This window comes from Strix uralensis, chromosome 5 (genome assembly GCF_047716275.1).
Source record: "Strix uralensis isolate ZFMK-TIS-50842 chromosome 5, bStrUra1, whole genome shotgun sequence".
In the NCBI taxonomy this organism is placed as follows: Eukaryota; Metazoa; Chordata; class Aves; order Strigiformes; family Strigidae; genus Strix; species Strix uralensis.
This window is the reverse complement of record NC_133976.1, coordinates 48,553,653-48,569,402: the sequence shown is the minus strand read 5'-3', so window position 1 is coordinate 48,569,402 and position 15,750 is coordinate 48,553,653. Positions and strand designations below refer to the sequence as shown.

Sequence of the window (15,750 nt, the reverse complement as noted above, 5' to 3'; positions counted from 1 at the left end):
TGAAAGCTTACTGACACTTCCACAAAGAGATTTGAGGGAGAAATAAAAACTGTGTACAAAATTACAGGTTTTGTTTCAGTGTAACATGAAAATATGCTGGTGAGTACATGCTTACAAAACAAGTCAAGGTATTTAATAAATATTAGAATACTAATTCACTGAAGGAATCTTAGTCTTTTACTGTTGTAGGTAACCACTAACTTTTTCCCTAATTATATTAAATCCTATTTCATTATTTCTTTCATAAATTACATCATTAATCTTAAAGCTCCATTTTCAGTAAGATTCTTTTATGTTCTTCTCAGATTAGTTTAACACTTTCAAAAGACTTAAAGTATACAAGATGAAAAGCTATATTTTCTATGTGCATAATTTTTATTTCCCTTTTTGATTTGTAACTTTTTCTCTTTTTATGATATTTTAGTGTAATTTAATTATCTAATATAGCTTATCAAGATTGGGGAATCTAGAGAAATCTTTCACTTTTGCTGCCTGGCAATTAGGTTGATGTGAGATACGTTTATACTGCTGATGCATCATGGACAACCATTTAACAACGAGGTGACTTTTTTCTTTCTTTATACTGTTGTCATTCAGCAGTGCATTTCTAATGAGCGTCTTCAGTTCCTGAGAGCCTCTACTAAAAATGTATTGTCATTTCCAATGAACATGCTGATGGTTGAAGTAGAGCTTTTGATAAATGGATACGTTTTATCAGCCTTGCTCTCTGGGACCCATTAGGAAAGGTTTTACATTGTGTATCATTTAGGGAGCTTAAGATGTAGAAATACATTTAAATAAAATTAACACTGAACTCCCAGTTGAATTATAGGACCACCCCTTTGCATATAAATGCATATAAAGAGGTCACAAACAAATAAATAAGGTAGCTCTGTGTAGTGCTCAGAATGGATTCAGTGTCCATGAAATGTAGTGAGTTGACAAAGGTACTCAGTCATCTCAGTCTGCAATAAATTCAGTATAGAGTGAGATAAGGCATCACTGTGCTTCTCTAAACCCTTTTATCTCAACCACAAAAGGGAGAAAGTCCACTTATTCTTGGGGTTCGCAGGTTTATTAGACATGCAAATGTACTATAACTATATCTTTCTTTTGGGGATTTCAGATACCTTGAAGTAACCCTCTTATTTTTCTGAATCACATTAACATTTTCATACACTTCAGATAACCTACATGAAAATCAGACATACTGGTGTTTTGATGCACAAATATCTATCTGCAAGATTTGTTGGGATACAATGTGATAAAAAGAGCTGTAAATAATTTATAAAGAATTCAGAGAAGGATATTTGGCACCTTTTCTGTTTGTGTGCAATCTGAAAGTATCCTCTCAGGGTCAGAGAGGAGCACTGCATTTAGGACGAGACTAATGCTCAAAATATAATGAAAATTGGAGTGCCAAAAGTGACATGGCTTTCACAATGGGAAGATATGGGTCAATTAGAAATAGAAAGTTGAATATTTTGTATGAGGAGATTTCATGGAACACAAGAAAGATTTCTCCAAGATAAGTGAAGATAGAAGATAAAGTTGACCTATATCAGGTTGGGAAGACAAGTGTATAAGAAGAAAGATGGTAGGGGTCACTGGACAGGTGGCAAGTGAGTAAGGTGTTCATGCTCATCTTTCCAGAAGAATTTTGAGGGAGGAGGAAAAGAAATGAGCTGTCTGAGAGGGGAATGATGAAAGACAACTGATATAGATCATTCCTTAGAGGTCTGACATTAATAAGCCTGTAATGGCCTTATTAGATTAAGTTATCTTTTGCTGAAACAAGTAAAGTTAAGCAGTTATGCTCAAGAAATAGAGTATCAGGACAGATTAAAAAGGGAAGAGTCAAAAGTAAAATATGGAACTCTGCACTACTAGTCAGCTACAAGCAGTTTGACCACAAAACATGTAATTTAGGATTGTGGAACCTTGATATTTTCAGCTATTTAGTTTGAAAATTAAATTATCTCCTCTGAGATGATCTATTTCTTACACAGCACATAATATTAGTTATATATGAGCACAGACATTCACATAAACTTATATGAAACATTTCTATTTTCTGTAGTAAACATAAAAGGTTATGACACTCTTTTCTCTTTAACAGAGGTTTACCTGTTTATATCCTTGAGAAACTCTTATGCTGGACATTTGTTTTGGCTCTTGAAGGTAAGCATGGCAGCATAAACCAAGTAAATGACTGCACTGATATATATCATAGGATACATGTCACCAAAGTGCTCTTTACTTGGCAGTGCAGGGGGTTGGAGAAAGAGTTTTTGCTGGTTTGCTTTAAGATTTTGACAACTTGATTAGTTTTACAAAAGTATGGTCTATCTTTATTCCTGATCTGTATTGATTCACGGAAACAGACTCTACAACTCAGAGAGAGTTGTAAAGCAGGTATGTTTACTCCGGTGCCAGGGTGCAAGGGGATTTCTCCACAAAACTTGCACACCAACAGCACGTTTTACCAGAAACGTATAGAGTGTGGATATACATATTCATTGGATTACATAACACAAATATACATATGCATGAGTAAGGCTGGGTTAGTTCGAAAGGCTGGTGTCAGCAGTTTATGTTATCTTTGCACCTGCGCATTGCCTCCTGGTGGTCGTATTCGGGGGCTTTTGGAGGAATGCTCACAGTCTTTCTCACCTTGTACTTTTCCTTGGAGCATGCGCAGATTCTCTTGGCCAATTTCTTGAACAACAAAAGTGGTTCCAGCTGGTTTACCACCTCTATCTTATCTAAAAGCACTAGCTTATTAGTTTCTACTGTCCATATATAGTCTACAAAGACTAAACTTGTTGGAACACATCTGCTTTCTAAGGACATGTCTCTTATTTTTGCCGAGTATAGTAGTTCTTGGTAAGTTTCCACAGAACAGTCAGGGCAAGCAGGATTATTAAGCAATATTCAGAAATCATTATAAGTTTCTATAAGTAAATAAGTTGCAAAGCAGGTGATCATTTCCTTGTATTAGTATCTTTATTCCTTCTCTGTTACTATTTGCCAAACCTCACATCAGCCTCAATAGGTGAAGTTTAAACTAAAGTAAGGTAATTAAGCTGCAACAGTTTAGGATGAGGTTTGATTTGGTTACATTTAATCTTTGAAATGTTTCATTCAAAATGTTTTGTGAAGTTGTTGAATTCAGGATTGTATTTTGACAGGCCTCTTCCCGGACCACCTGATGTCTTGCTGCAAGTCCCAGTGTTTCTGAGGTCTTGTTTAGAAGAAAATATGTAGGAAAGCTATAGCCTGGATCCAGTAATCATGGACATATTGAGGACCCTGGTTGTAGGCAAGGGATTCCTGAACCTGGAATATCGTGACCAGTCCCCCCTGGGAGCATAACACCCTGGGATTCAAGGTCCACAATTTTACATACTTGACCATGTTATAGTGCTTCTACGTCTGTTTCATGGAATCACAGAATGGCTGAGGTTGGCAGGGATCTCTGGACATCATCCAGTCCAACCCAGCTGCTCATATCAGGGTCAGCTAGAGCAAGTCGTTCAGGGCTTCAAATATCAGGTTTCAAGTATCTCAAAGGATGGAGACATTACAACTTCTCTGGGCAACCTGGTCCAGTATTGTCCCAATCCAATGTCAGGGGAGGTTTTGATATGATCCCAAGAGCAAGATTAAGACACAAACGAGGTCAAATGCCGTACACCCAAACCAGCTTTTATTATTAAAAGTGAAGAGTGGTAGTGATAGGACAGCATGGAAGGAAAAGACAGAAATCAAACAAGCATCTGGAATAGAGTCACAAGAATAGTCACCACCATGGATCTAGCAGCATCCTGTTCCTCAGTCTTCAGTTCTTTGGTGGTGGGTGCACATGGATCTAGCTTTGATGATGTGTGCACCTGGATCTAGCCTTTGGTGGTGGGTGAACACACAGCAAAGTTCTCTGTCACCTTTTAAGCTCATCTTATCAGCTGATTTACACAGTAGACAAAGAGAGGCAGGTATTTCACGAGCTCATTTCCATGAGCAATTGAGTAGCTGGTTGTGCTCACCCTGCCCGCCTTTGTTTTTACCTCAGTTTCCACAGATGTGCTGACCTCATGTTTTTTGAGCAATCATCTGGCTTCTGGGGCAAAAATGATCACCTCTTATCAGTTCTTATCACCTCTTCACTGGTGAGGCTGCAAAGTCGTTTGCAAGGTATGCATGGCATCTGGCGTACACAATAGAGCCACAAAGTATCAGGCTTATACAGTGGCTGGTGATCAGCAGTCCCTGTGCTTGATGAGAAACACCTGGTTTCACTCAGTCCATGTTTCCCCCTCTTTGAGGCTTATCTAAGGAGTTTGTCAATACAACTGAAAGGGAGTGGGAGAGTGAATCCTTCCATGCACTGCTGATTCCTTGGGTGATATTCCTTGGATTAATTACAAAGGCCACAGCTGGTCCTTGATGAATGTTCGGGGCATTACTGACACCACCCTGTGACTCAAAGCACACACACAACCAAGCTTTGAGACAATCAATTGACATTTCAGTCTCTCACACCACCCCATGGCTCAAATATCACTTCAGGACCCAAGGTGGCTTTAAGAAAAGATAGTTGTTTAGAAAAGGCCAGAAAAGGGTGTTTTTATACAATCCATCCAATGAAACAGTAGTCAATTGTGTAAAATATGAAACAATATATGGCAAAAAGAGGAAACGTTAACATGACAAAATCACATAGCAAAATAAAACAGGGAAAAAACATCTGTTCATGCAAATTTCAGAACTGAAGGTTTTGGCTGGATGCTACACAGATATATTTAACACCATTTGGTGATGAGGTGGCTATAAATTGCATATTGGTTACAACGTGCTGAATTAAGTGCATTAAACATGGAATAATACATGGTAAAAATAACAACTTCGCCACGCCACATAACATATAAAACAAGATACGCTTAACCCGCAGAGCACCCGAAAATCATGAGAACGGATCAAATTCCCAACCCTTCCAGGTCTGAACAGGGACATGGGCTAATTTCCTTATTCCAGAAGTTATTTGTTTGACCACCTGACCATTGTCATCAATTTTTAAACAACAGTTTGAGTCATTTAATTTACCACAAACACTCTTTCTTTGGCTAGCAGGTAATCAAGAACCAATTGATGTTGGAATATCACTGTTTGCATCTGTGTGACCTGATCTGCCAATAGATCCAGGGTACGAGCAGTGTCATTGGTGATACTTTCTAAGAAAGCTTGTAATTGAATAATGCAATTCAAATTATAAATAGGTTCTCAAGCACTGCTAATCACTTCATTGGGGTTCCAGGTGGCAGGCCCATAATGTTGGATGATCCATTGAGGGGTCCGTTCATCTTTTCCCCAATTTTGGGCACTACCACCTGTCAGGGTGGTGTCAATAGATCTCTTATTTCGAATTAGGTCATCATATACTTTAATTCCCAAACCATTGCCCTGGGTTTGTGGTAATAAGAAAAACAATGGTCTGATACACACTATGTAACATATTCCTGTCCAATTTGGAGGCAGCCTCCAGTAGGCATGTTGTCCACAAATCCAGTAATGACCTTTTAGAGCCCAGGTTCCATTAGAAAAGGGCCCATCCCCAGTTTCGTTGTTGATTGTTTTTTCATAATACGTGGTGCTATTGGGCCCAAAGGGTCCTTCTAAAATTTTAACATTTGTCTCGAGGTAATAGTTGCACTCCCAGGCCCCAGCATTGGGTACCCAGGTGCAATTACATCTTATATTATCCTTGAACTCTTCATCCTGGGTTGAAGTTGCATTGGTGCTTGACCAGAACTTCTCAAAGAATGTTCTGGTCCCATTCTGGTGTTGCCAAGCCCATCAGAAAATCTGGGGTGTAAAAGTGTCATTACAGTTTTCACAAAGTGTTAAATGTACAAAGCCCCATATCCATCAGTCCAAGAGTTACTATACATAGAGAAGTTAATCGTGCTACAATTTGAAAATAAACAATCATAGTTAGGAGACAGAGTCCATTCGCAAACACTCTCCCCAGCTCGTATTCCACTCTCTTTTGCAGCAATAAATACCTTCTCTGGGAATATGGAGTCACCAGGGATCGGCATCCTCAGTCCAGAATTCCATTCCATTATGGACTGTACTCAAATTGCTGACCCACCATTTAGGTTGTACCGGCTGGGCCAGCCAAGACCAATCTTCAAATCCTCCCAGACCTCCACACACCCAACAATTAGTAAGGTTAAATGCACTGGCAACAGAATGACCTAGAGCCACAAATTCGTTTTCCCCCCATTCTCAGTTAACACTTAGGGAGACAAAGCCTCCCCAGGGCCTGAGGGAGAGAGCAGTCACCCAAAGTAATTTCTGCGATGATAGACAATACATCCTAAAAATATTAATAAAGCAATAACAATTGCCACGATGCATATAATTAAGGCTTTCGTCCCTTCTGCATCGAGAACTATCGTCCATGTCAGAGCCAATCAATACCTTCAAAAGAAAACACAGCATCCTCGGTCTGATATATGGAACCAGAAACAGGATATGGTTAGAAAGATAGAATAATCCATCTTGTGTTAATCTTGTGCTCATCTCCATAAGCATCTTTTGCAAACAAGCTGCCTTCTGCATACTCTCCACCAATTGATCAACAGTCCCCGTAACTGCAAGGGGATCCCCCCTCTCCAAGGGGTTCAAACCCCCCAACCAATAGGCTGCCTGCTGGGTTAAAGACACAGTAATTCTCATAGTTAAGAATACTTCCGGTCCCCAATACCCCTCCGCCTCCTTTTGACTCAGCAAAATCTGATCCACCGCAGAAGATGACACTCTCTACACATATTCTGTCTCCAATTCCTTCAGAGTCCTTGCAAAGTCTTTTCTCAACTTTGCTAATTCAGTTTCTGTAAATGGGACTTCTTTGGTGACAACCTGAGGACAGTCATTGTAATTGTCCTCATACAAATACTCAATTTTAATCAGTGGGTACATATGGCGGGGGGCTTTCTACGGTTTCCTTTGTCTTGTGCAAATCTCCTTGAGGATAGATTTGCTGTATCGCCATCTCCAAAAGCTTCACCTCTACCTCCACCTGTGTATCCACCTCCCTCAAAATTTGATTCCTCAATTCCTCCTTTAATATTACATTTTATTTCCTTTCCTCCCCCAGCAACGGTTTATTTTCTTTCATCTGTTCCTGCAGGGTCTTTATCACCATTTTCAGGGAGTCTGTTACAGTATCAGCTTTACAAAGCCTCTGCTTTTTATCTTCCACCACTGCTGCCAGACTCACTCCCAATAATGCATAAATTATAGCTTTTCCTTTCCCTGATCTAACCTTAGCTTCCTTCTGCAACACCCTTATCCTATCCACTACACTGTGCAGTTGAAACCAGTGGTTTTTCACCCAATCTTGTGCCTGGAGTGAGGGGCAAGATTGGTGCGCCTCCAAAAGGTCATATAGTTTATCTATCCCTTCGACTGTCGAGGGGACATAATTGCTGACATTGGGTGCTTTCTGGGTAGCCATTTTTTTTTCTAACATAAAGGTGCTATGTCATCCTGAGAGGGTCTCACCTTAATATTATTGTCCACTTCCCAGGAGGTGACACCTTAATTAGAAGCTTTCTGTTACCCGAAAACCCTGCCCATGTATAAAGCAGGGAAGCATTCGTCTCAGGAAGGCCACACGTAAGTTTCAACCACAGCACAAGCTCGCCCCCCCTTACATTCCTGAGAGGTCTCACTTAACACAGCGAGGCCACACGACACTCTCGTCTCTAGGAATCCTGTCCATGACGCCAATTTAATGTCCTTCTCCAATGTCGGGGGAGGTTTCAATATGATCCCAAGAGTGTGCACCCACCACCGAAGGCTAGATCCAGGTGCATCCACCATCATTTCTAGATCCATGTGCACCCACCACCAAAGAACTGAAGACTGAGGACCAACAGGACGCTGCTAGATCCATGGTGGTGATTATTCTTGTGACTCTATTCCGGATGCTTGTTTGATTTCTGTCTTTTCCTTCCATGCTGTCCTATCACTACCAGTCTTCACTTTTAATAATAAAAGCTGTTTCGGGTGTATGATATTTGACCTCGTTTGTGTCTTAATCTTGCTCTTGGGATCATATCGAAACCTCCCCCGACATTGGATTGGGACATTAAAAGTATTTGACCACCCTCACAGTTAACTTTCTTCTCACACTTAAATGAAATTTCCTGTATTTCAATTTGTGTGTAATGCTTCTTCTCCTGCCACTGCATGCCACTGAGGAGAGTCTGCCTCTCTTTTCTTTACACCCTCCCATCAGGTGGTCATACATTACTGCTTGGTATGTTTTCTTTTGCAACTTGGGCTGGCACCAATCTATGTAGCAGGAAGAATGATAATCCTTCCAGTGCTTCCTGCTGAAGCGCTATAATTTAAACCTGGAAGACCTGTTGTTTTTGGTGGATCTAGATGAAAGTAACTGGAAAGTGCTAGGTTACTGTTATCATGGGAAGTTTGAGAGGAAAATAATGCTTCCTTTAATTTGGACAAAAATCAAGTAATTAAAAAGAAATATCTTAAAACCTACAGATGGATCATAATCTTTACTGGTGTTTTATCTGCCCTGGCTAGACCAATCACATGTACACATTTTTTTCCCCTTTGATGCGTAGTTTTGTCTATAATTTTCTTAGACTAGTTTGACTACATTATTAAAGCACAACTGAAAACTATTTGTAAAAACTAAGTTTTCCTTTCCAGTAACAGGAACTGCTGGTAGCTAATAACTTAATATGATTACATATAGCATGTACATATAATAATCTATTTCAGTAGTTTCTAGGTTTGTTTGTCCATAGCTCTCACCTTTTCTTCTTCTCTTTAGTACATTTAACACACAGGTTAACAACTGGAGGGCTAAAAACATATCTTTTCCATGATTTGGCCCCTAGATACAGTTCATCACTTAGTCAGTTTCGTTCTTCTTTGGCTTTGTTTTCCTGAAGAAGTTCATTGACAGTAACATTTTTAACAGGGTTTTTCAATTTCTCTGACTCTGAGAAGAATGCAAGTTTCAGTTTCTCTGACTCATTAGAGAATGAAAGAGTCCACCTCTGACATTATAACCTTCCATGTCTTCTTGCAACTAAGGTTGTTGGTAGGTCAACAAGGAGAACTGCTTGTTTAAACTAATTGTCAGGTATGTTTCACATCACAAGTATTCTTTTTCCCTAACCCTTGGAACAAGAATATACATTAGAATCTTTTGCTAATGGTATAGTTTGATTTCAAAACTGATGTGAAGAAATATGTAAAAAAGAGAGTTTTTTTCTTTTATAATGTTCTTGTCTATAGGACTGAAGGAATCAAAGCAGATTTTACTTCTTCTAGTACAGAAATCAAAATCAAGTAGAAGCATAATATAAATATTGTTTAAGAGCAGAATAGATAAACTGTAAACTAATTGGGCTTGTGTATCTAGATAATTATATATACTCCACTAAAGCATAATTCATTCACTTTAAAACATCTTAGAGCTCAGTTTTTTAAGGTTTCCAATTGTATTCTAAGGTAAAAGAAAGTTATGAGATCAGGACACTATAAAGACTTTTAATTATAACAATTTTTTTGAACAGCAAATAGGTTTGATTGCAACATGGTGTTAATAATTATTCAAAAATAAGTTATAAAACTTTCCACAAGAAAACAACACCTGCATTTTTTGTAGCATTTTGATTTCGAAAGTTGCTTTTATTTTCACAGTGAATTCTTTGGAGAAATTTCATTTAATGTACGATTAGTGGTACTGGAAACATACATATCATAAATATTTTCCTTTCTGTGGATGCTACAGACACTCTACTACTGTGAAAACTCATCTTGGGTGATTTTGATTACCTTAGTTGGAGATGTATCGCATAATGTTCATTTGTAGTCTTAAAAGATTAATTCTGACTTTTCAGAGATTACAAGCATTTCCAATAAAATTTTTTGGGAAACTGTCATCTGTAAAAGACTGACTCATGCACTGAATGAAAAATGTGGAATAAGATTTGTGAATGGAATAAGTATAAGAGACAGCTGAGTGTTAACATACTTGACACACAGCTGCAAGACCCAGTTTGGTAATAGGGGCACTACACGTTAGAAGTGTAGAAGGAGGGTGCCATAATAGGAAATAAGTGTTTAATGATGTAAGGATATATTGGGATTTTTTTATTTATTTTTTTTCAGTTAATTGCTTTAAAAATATGTAATGCTTTTTTTTTTTTTTTTTAAACTGCCATTTAGATCTGGGCTTTTTCTTTTCTGATCAGTGTGGTCTCAATCTCTACCATTTTGTTTCTAATACATTCGTTAATTTGGGTTTGTTCTTTAAGACCATGTTAAGAGTTATATCCATGTTTGCAAAATGGCTATGATAATTCAGAGCTTAGCCACATTTAATATTTAAATGCTGGTCAACATGATGTTATATTTTTATTTTACTGCTCTCCTTTCCATTTAATTTTATCAGATATCACTGAAAGTCATAGATATAATATGTTTAACTCCCAAAACAATTGTGAAGTCCTGGCATTCAGGAGGTTTTGGTTTGGAACTGAAAACGTGTGTGTTTATAGAATAGAATTTATAATAGAACACATTTGTTTACATTTTTTAAATGAATATTTATCAAATGTTTTTTCAAACTTGGAATAGGTTTACTGCAATATCTGTGGGTCAGTATTAATAATTGTGCCATATGCCTGTATATTTCTGAACCAGGTGGCTGGCAATCATGCATAGTGGTCTCCAGATGAACAGCAGTTCAGTGACAGCAACAAAAATACCTATTGTAATGTGTGCACATTACTACGAACAATTCCTCTTTTCTTCTTTGATTTTCTTGTTCAGTTCCAAATACCATTTGAGTATCAAATATCCTATTCTTAGATGATCATTCAGTATTGGATAACTTGGGCTTTTTAAAATATGACTGAAAGATATATGTTACTAAACAAAGAACATTAATATTAACGTTATTGTCTCTGCAGTGCTGGTTAAGTTGCTGGTATAGTAGATCTCTTGCAAGACTACACAGAATAGTAAGATGCTGTATCATGTATTTCCCTAAACTTATACGTGTCTCTATAGTTAGAATAAACCCATTTCCATAAACTCTACTTTTTCACTTTTACTTCATATACTCTACCAATTCTTCTATAGAAAGGAAACTTTCATAATGTTAGTCAATCACAGGCTGTACTTCATGCATATGATTTTATTCATTCCAAATTATTTCTTGAGTCACCTAAAAATATTTACAGCCAGTAGATAGAGTTAGTCTAAGGTTTTCAAAGACTTTTCTTCAACATAATCTCTGACTCTATATGTACTAATCTTTCCCTCAAAATATCCAACTACACAGAAAGCGGTAATGTGGTTTTCAGTGTTTTTTAGTTTGTCTATCAATTATAATTTTTGAGTTGCTTCAAGATATTACTGTGTGCCTTTTTTTTTTTTCATATCTAATAAATATTGTGTATAACTTGATTTTCTAATGCATTTTTTTTCCTACTTGTCTCAAAAAAAAAAAAAGTTTAAATTCTTTCACTGGGAGATTCATACTCTAAGTCAAATTATATGGAGTTTATTTTCCTCAAAGTTTGAGAAATTAAGTGACACATAGACAGTTTACCTGAGCTGGCATGTTATTTTTTTATACAGACATGCATGTAGAGAGAGAGATATTTTTAAGAACATAGAGAGTTCTGATTTAAATGCAACTTCAGCCAGAGAAGAATCATAGTTTTACGTTTGCGTGCGGTGTGATCAAGTAAACGATCTGCTCAGGCAAGTGGTTGAACTGAGGGGGGAGGTAGAAAGGTTGAGAATGATCAAAGAGTGTGAAAATGAGATTGACTGGTGGAGCCACATTCTGAGACAAAGGCAGCAGGTAGAAGCTCTACAAGAAATACATGACTCCCTCCCCTCCTGTCACCAGGCAGAAGGAGGGCATGTGGGGAACAGGGGGGAGTGGAGTCAGGTCCTTCCTCAGAAAGGCAAGCGAAAACCTTCTCGACCCCCTCACCTTCCCAGTTGCCATTGTACAACAGGTATGAGGCTTTGGAACAAGATGGCCAACCAAATGAAGATGGAAACGAGGACACATCTGGTGAGTCATCCACAACTTGTCCCTCAGCCCCACAACTTGCGACTTCTTCAAGTAAGAAGGAAAGGAGGGTAATTGTAGTAGGCAACTCTGTTCTGAGGGGTATGGAGGGGCCCATGTGTCGACCAGACCCATACCATAGAGAGGTCCACTGCCTCCCTGGGGCTCAGGTTAGAGATATTAAAAGGAAGGTCACTGCTCTGGTGCAGCCCTCTGATTACTACCTTTTGTTGGTTATCCAGGCAGGTAACGATGAGGTGGTAGAGAGAAGTCTAAATCACTCAAAAAGGACTTCAGGGCAGTGGGGTGGCTAATTGAAGGCTTGGGAGCTCAGGTGGTGTTTTCATCAATCCCTCAAGTGGAAGGGAAAAACACTGAAAGAGGGTGGAAAACACATCTGATTAACATGTGGCTCAGAGACTGGTGCCACCGTCGGATTTTGGGTTCTTTGATCATGGCGAAGTTTATAAGGCACCTGGTCTGCTGGCGACAAATGAGACAGGTGGGATGCAGCTGCCCCAGAGAGGGAAAAGGATTCTGGGGCAGGAGTTAGCAGGGCTTATTGACAGGGCTTTAAACTAGATATGAGGGGGGACGGGGAGATAACTGGGCCTGTTAGGAATAAGCTCAAGGAAAGCATGCCAAGGCTTGAAGGATGGTGAACTAGTGAGGGCTCTCCCTCTGCCATTTCATTTGAGAGAAGGGATAGATGTTTAGAAATCATGGAAGCACCTGAGAAGGGTCTGGTAGAAAATGGGGCCCACACTCACAAAAAGGTGTTGGATTCATTAGCTCATCTCAAGTGCATTTATACCAATGCACGCAGTATGAGCAACAAACAGGGGGAGCTTGAAGCCATGATGCAGCACGAGAACTATGACATAGTAGCTATCACAGAAAAGTGGTGGGATGCCTCACACGCCTGGAGTGCTGCAATCAATGGCTACAAGCTCTTCAGGAGGGACAGAGAGGGAAGGAGAGGCGGTGGAGTGGCCCTGTATGTTAGAGAATGTTGTGAGAGCTCAGAAATCAAGTATAGTGATGACGGGGTTGAGAGTATTTGGATTAGGTTAAGGACCAATAAAGCAGATCTTGCTGTGGGAGTCTGCTATAGACCTCCCAACCAAAGCAGTGAGGTGGATGAAGCTTTCTATAAACAGTTGGGAGAAATCTCACGGTCACTTGCCATTGTTCTTGTGGGGGACTTTAACCTCCTGGGTATCTGCTGGCATCACAGAACAGCATAGGGAGCAATCCAGGAGGTTCCTGAAATGTGTGGAGGATAACTTTTTCACACAGCTGGTCAGTGAGCCGACCAGGGAAGGTGCCCTCCTGGACCTGCTTCTTGTGAACAGGGAAGAGCTTGTGGGGGAAGTAAGGCTGGAGGCCATCTAGGGTGCAGTGATCATGAGATGATTGAGTATTCGATCCTTGGAGAAACAAAGAGAGGGGTTAGTAAAACTGCCACCTTAGACTTCCGGAGGGCAAACTTTGACCTGTTCAAAAGACTGATTGACAAAATCCCTTGGGAGGCTGCCTTGAAGGATATGGGAGTCCAGGAAGGCTGGACATACTTCAAGAGCGAAGTCTTAAAGGCAAAGGAGCAGGCTGTTTCCACATGCCAAAAAACAAGTAGGCAGCGAAGGAGACTGGCCTGGCTAAACAGAGACCTTTGGCTGGACCTCAAGAACAAAAGGAGAATCTATGACCTTTGGAAGAGGGGGCAGGTCACTCATGAAGACTATAAAAATGTAGTGAAGTTATGCAGGGAGAACATTAGGAGAGCCAAAGCACAGCTAGAGCTTAACTTGGCTCCGGCTGTTAAAGATAATAAAAAATGTTTCTATAAACTCGTTAACAGCAAAAGGAGGATTAGGGAAAATCTCCCTCCTTTATTGGATGCAGAGGGAAACATGGTAACAAAGGATGAGGAAAAGGTTGAGGTGCTCAACGCCTACTTTGCCTCAGTTTTTAGCAGTGGAACTGGCTCTTCCCTGGACACCCAGCCTTATGAGCTGGGAGATGGGGAGGGGAAGCAGAATGAGGTCAGCACAGCTGAAGACGAGGTGGTCAGAGACCTGCTACACCACTTGGATGCACACAAGTCTGTGGGACTGGATGGATTACACCCAAGGCTGCTGAAAGACTTGGCAGATGTGCTCGCCAAGCCGCTTTCCATGATTTACCTGAAGTCATGGCTAACTGGGGAGGTCCCACCGGACTAGAGGGTGGCAAATGTGACACCCATCTACAAGAGAGGCAGAACGGAGGATCCAGGAAACTATAGACCTATCAGTCTGACCTCGGTGACAGGGAAGACCATGGAGCAGGTCATCTTGAGTGCCATTAAAAGTCATATAATGGACAACCAGGAGATCAGGCCTAGTCAGCATGGGTTTGTGAAAGGCAGGTCCTGCTTGACAAACATGATGTCCTTCTACGACAGGGTGACCTGCTTATTGGATGAGGGAAAGGCTGTGGATGTTGTTTACCTTGACTTTAGTAAGGCCTTTGACACTGTTTCCCACAGCATTCTCCTGGCAAAACTGGCTGCTCGTGGCTTGGATGGGCACACGCTTTGCTGGGTAAAAAACTGGCTGGATGGCTGGGCCCAAAGAGTTGTGGTGAACAGAGTTAAATCCAGTTGGTGGCCAGTCACGAGTGGTGTCCCCCAGGGCTTGGTTTTGGGGCCACTCCTGGTTAACATCTTTATTGATGATCTAGAGGAGGGGACCGAGTGCACCCTCAGTAAGTTTGCAGATGACACCAAGTTGGGTGGGAGTGTTGATCTGCTCGAGGGTAGGGAGGTTCTGCAGAGAGATCTGGACAGGCTGGAGCGATGGGCTAAGGCCAACTGTAGGAGTTTCAAGAAGGCCAAATGCCAGGTTCTGCACTTTGGCCACAACAACCCCCAGCAGCGCTACAGGCTTGGGGAGGAGTGGCTGGAGAGCTGCCAGTCAGAGAGGGACCTGGGGGTGTTGATTGACAGCAGGCTGAACATGAGCCAGCAGCGTGTCCAGGTGTCCAAGAAGGCCAATGGCATCCTGGCTTGTATCAGAAATAGAGTGGCCAGCAGGGACAGGGAAGTGATCTTGCCCCTGTACTCGGCACTGGTGAGGCCGCACCTTGATTACTGTGTTCAGTTTTGGGCCCCTCACTACAAAAAGGACATTGAATTCCTCGAGCGTGTCCAAAGAAGGGCAACGAAGCTGGTGAAGGGTCTGGAGCACATGTCGTACGAGGAGCGGCTGAGGGGACTGGGGGTGTTTAGTCTGGAGAAGAGGAGGCTGAGGGGAGACCTCATCGCCCTCTACAACTGCCTGAAAGGAGGTTTCAGTGAACTTGGGATGAGTCTCTTTAACCAAGTAACAAGCAATAGGACAAGGGGTAATGGCCTCAAGTTGCGCCAGGGAAAGTTTAGACTAGATATTAGGAAGCATTTCTTTACAGAACGGGTTGTTAGGTGTTGAAATGGGCTGCCCAGGGAGATGGTGGAGTCCCCATCCCTGGAGGTGTTTACGAGTAGAGTCGACATAGCACTTAGGGATATGGTGTAGTTGTGAGCGGTCAGTGTTAGGTTAACGTTTGGACTGGATGATCTTCAAGGT

The 15,750-nt window shown here is 40.8% G+C and overlaps 1 protein-coding gene across 1 annotated transcript in view; it reads left to right on the top strand.

Annotated features, from left to right (window-relative positions):
- Positions 1-15,750, top strand: part of MGAT4C (MGAT4 family member C) — a 495,008-nt gene that overhangs the window by 103,744 nt on the left and 375,514 nt on the right. The window contains exon 2 of the mRNA XM_074869407.1: positions 2,120-2,181. The gene's annotated coding sequence lies outside the window, so the exon portion shown is untranslated. The remainder of the gene's footprint in view (positions 1-2,119; positions 2,182-15,750) is intronic.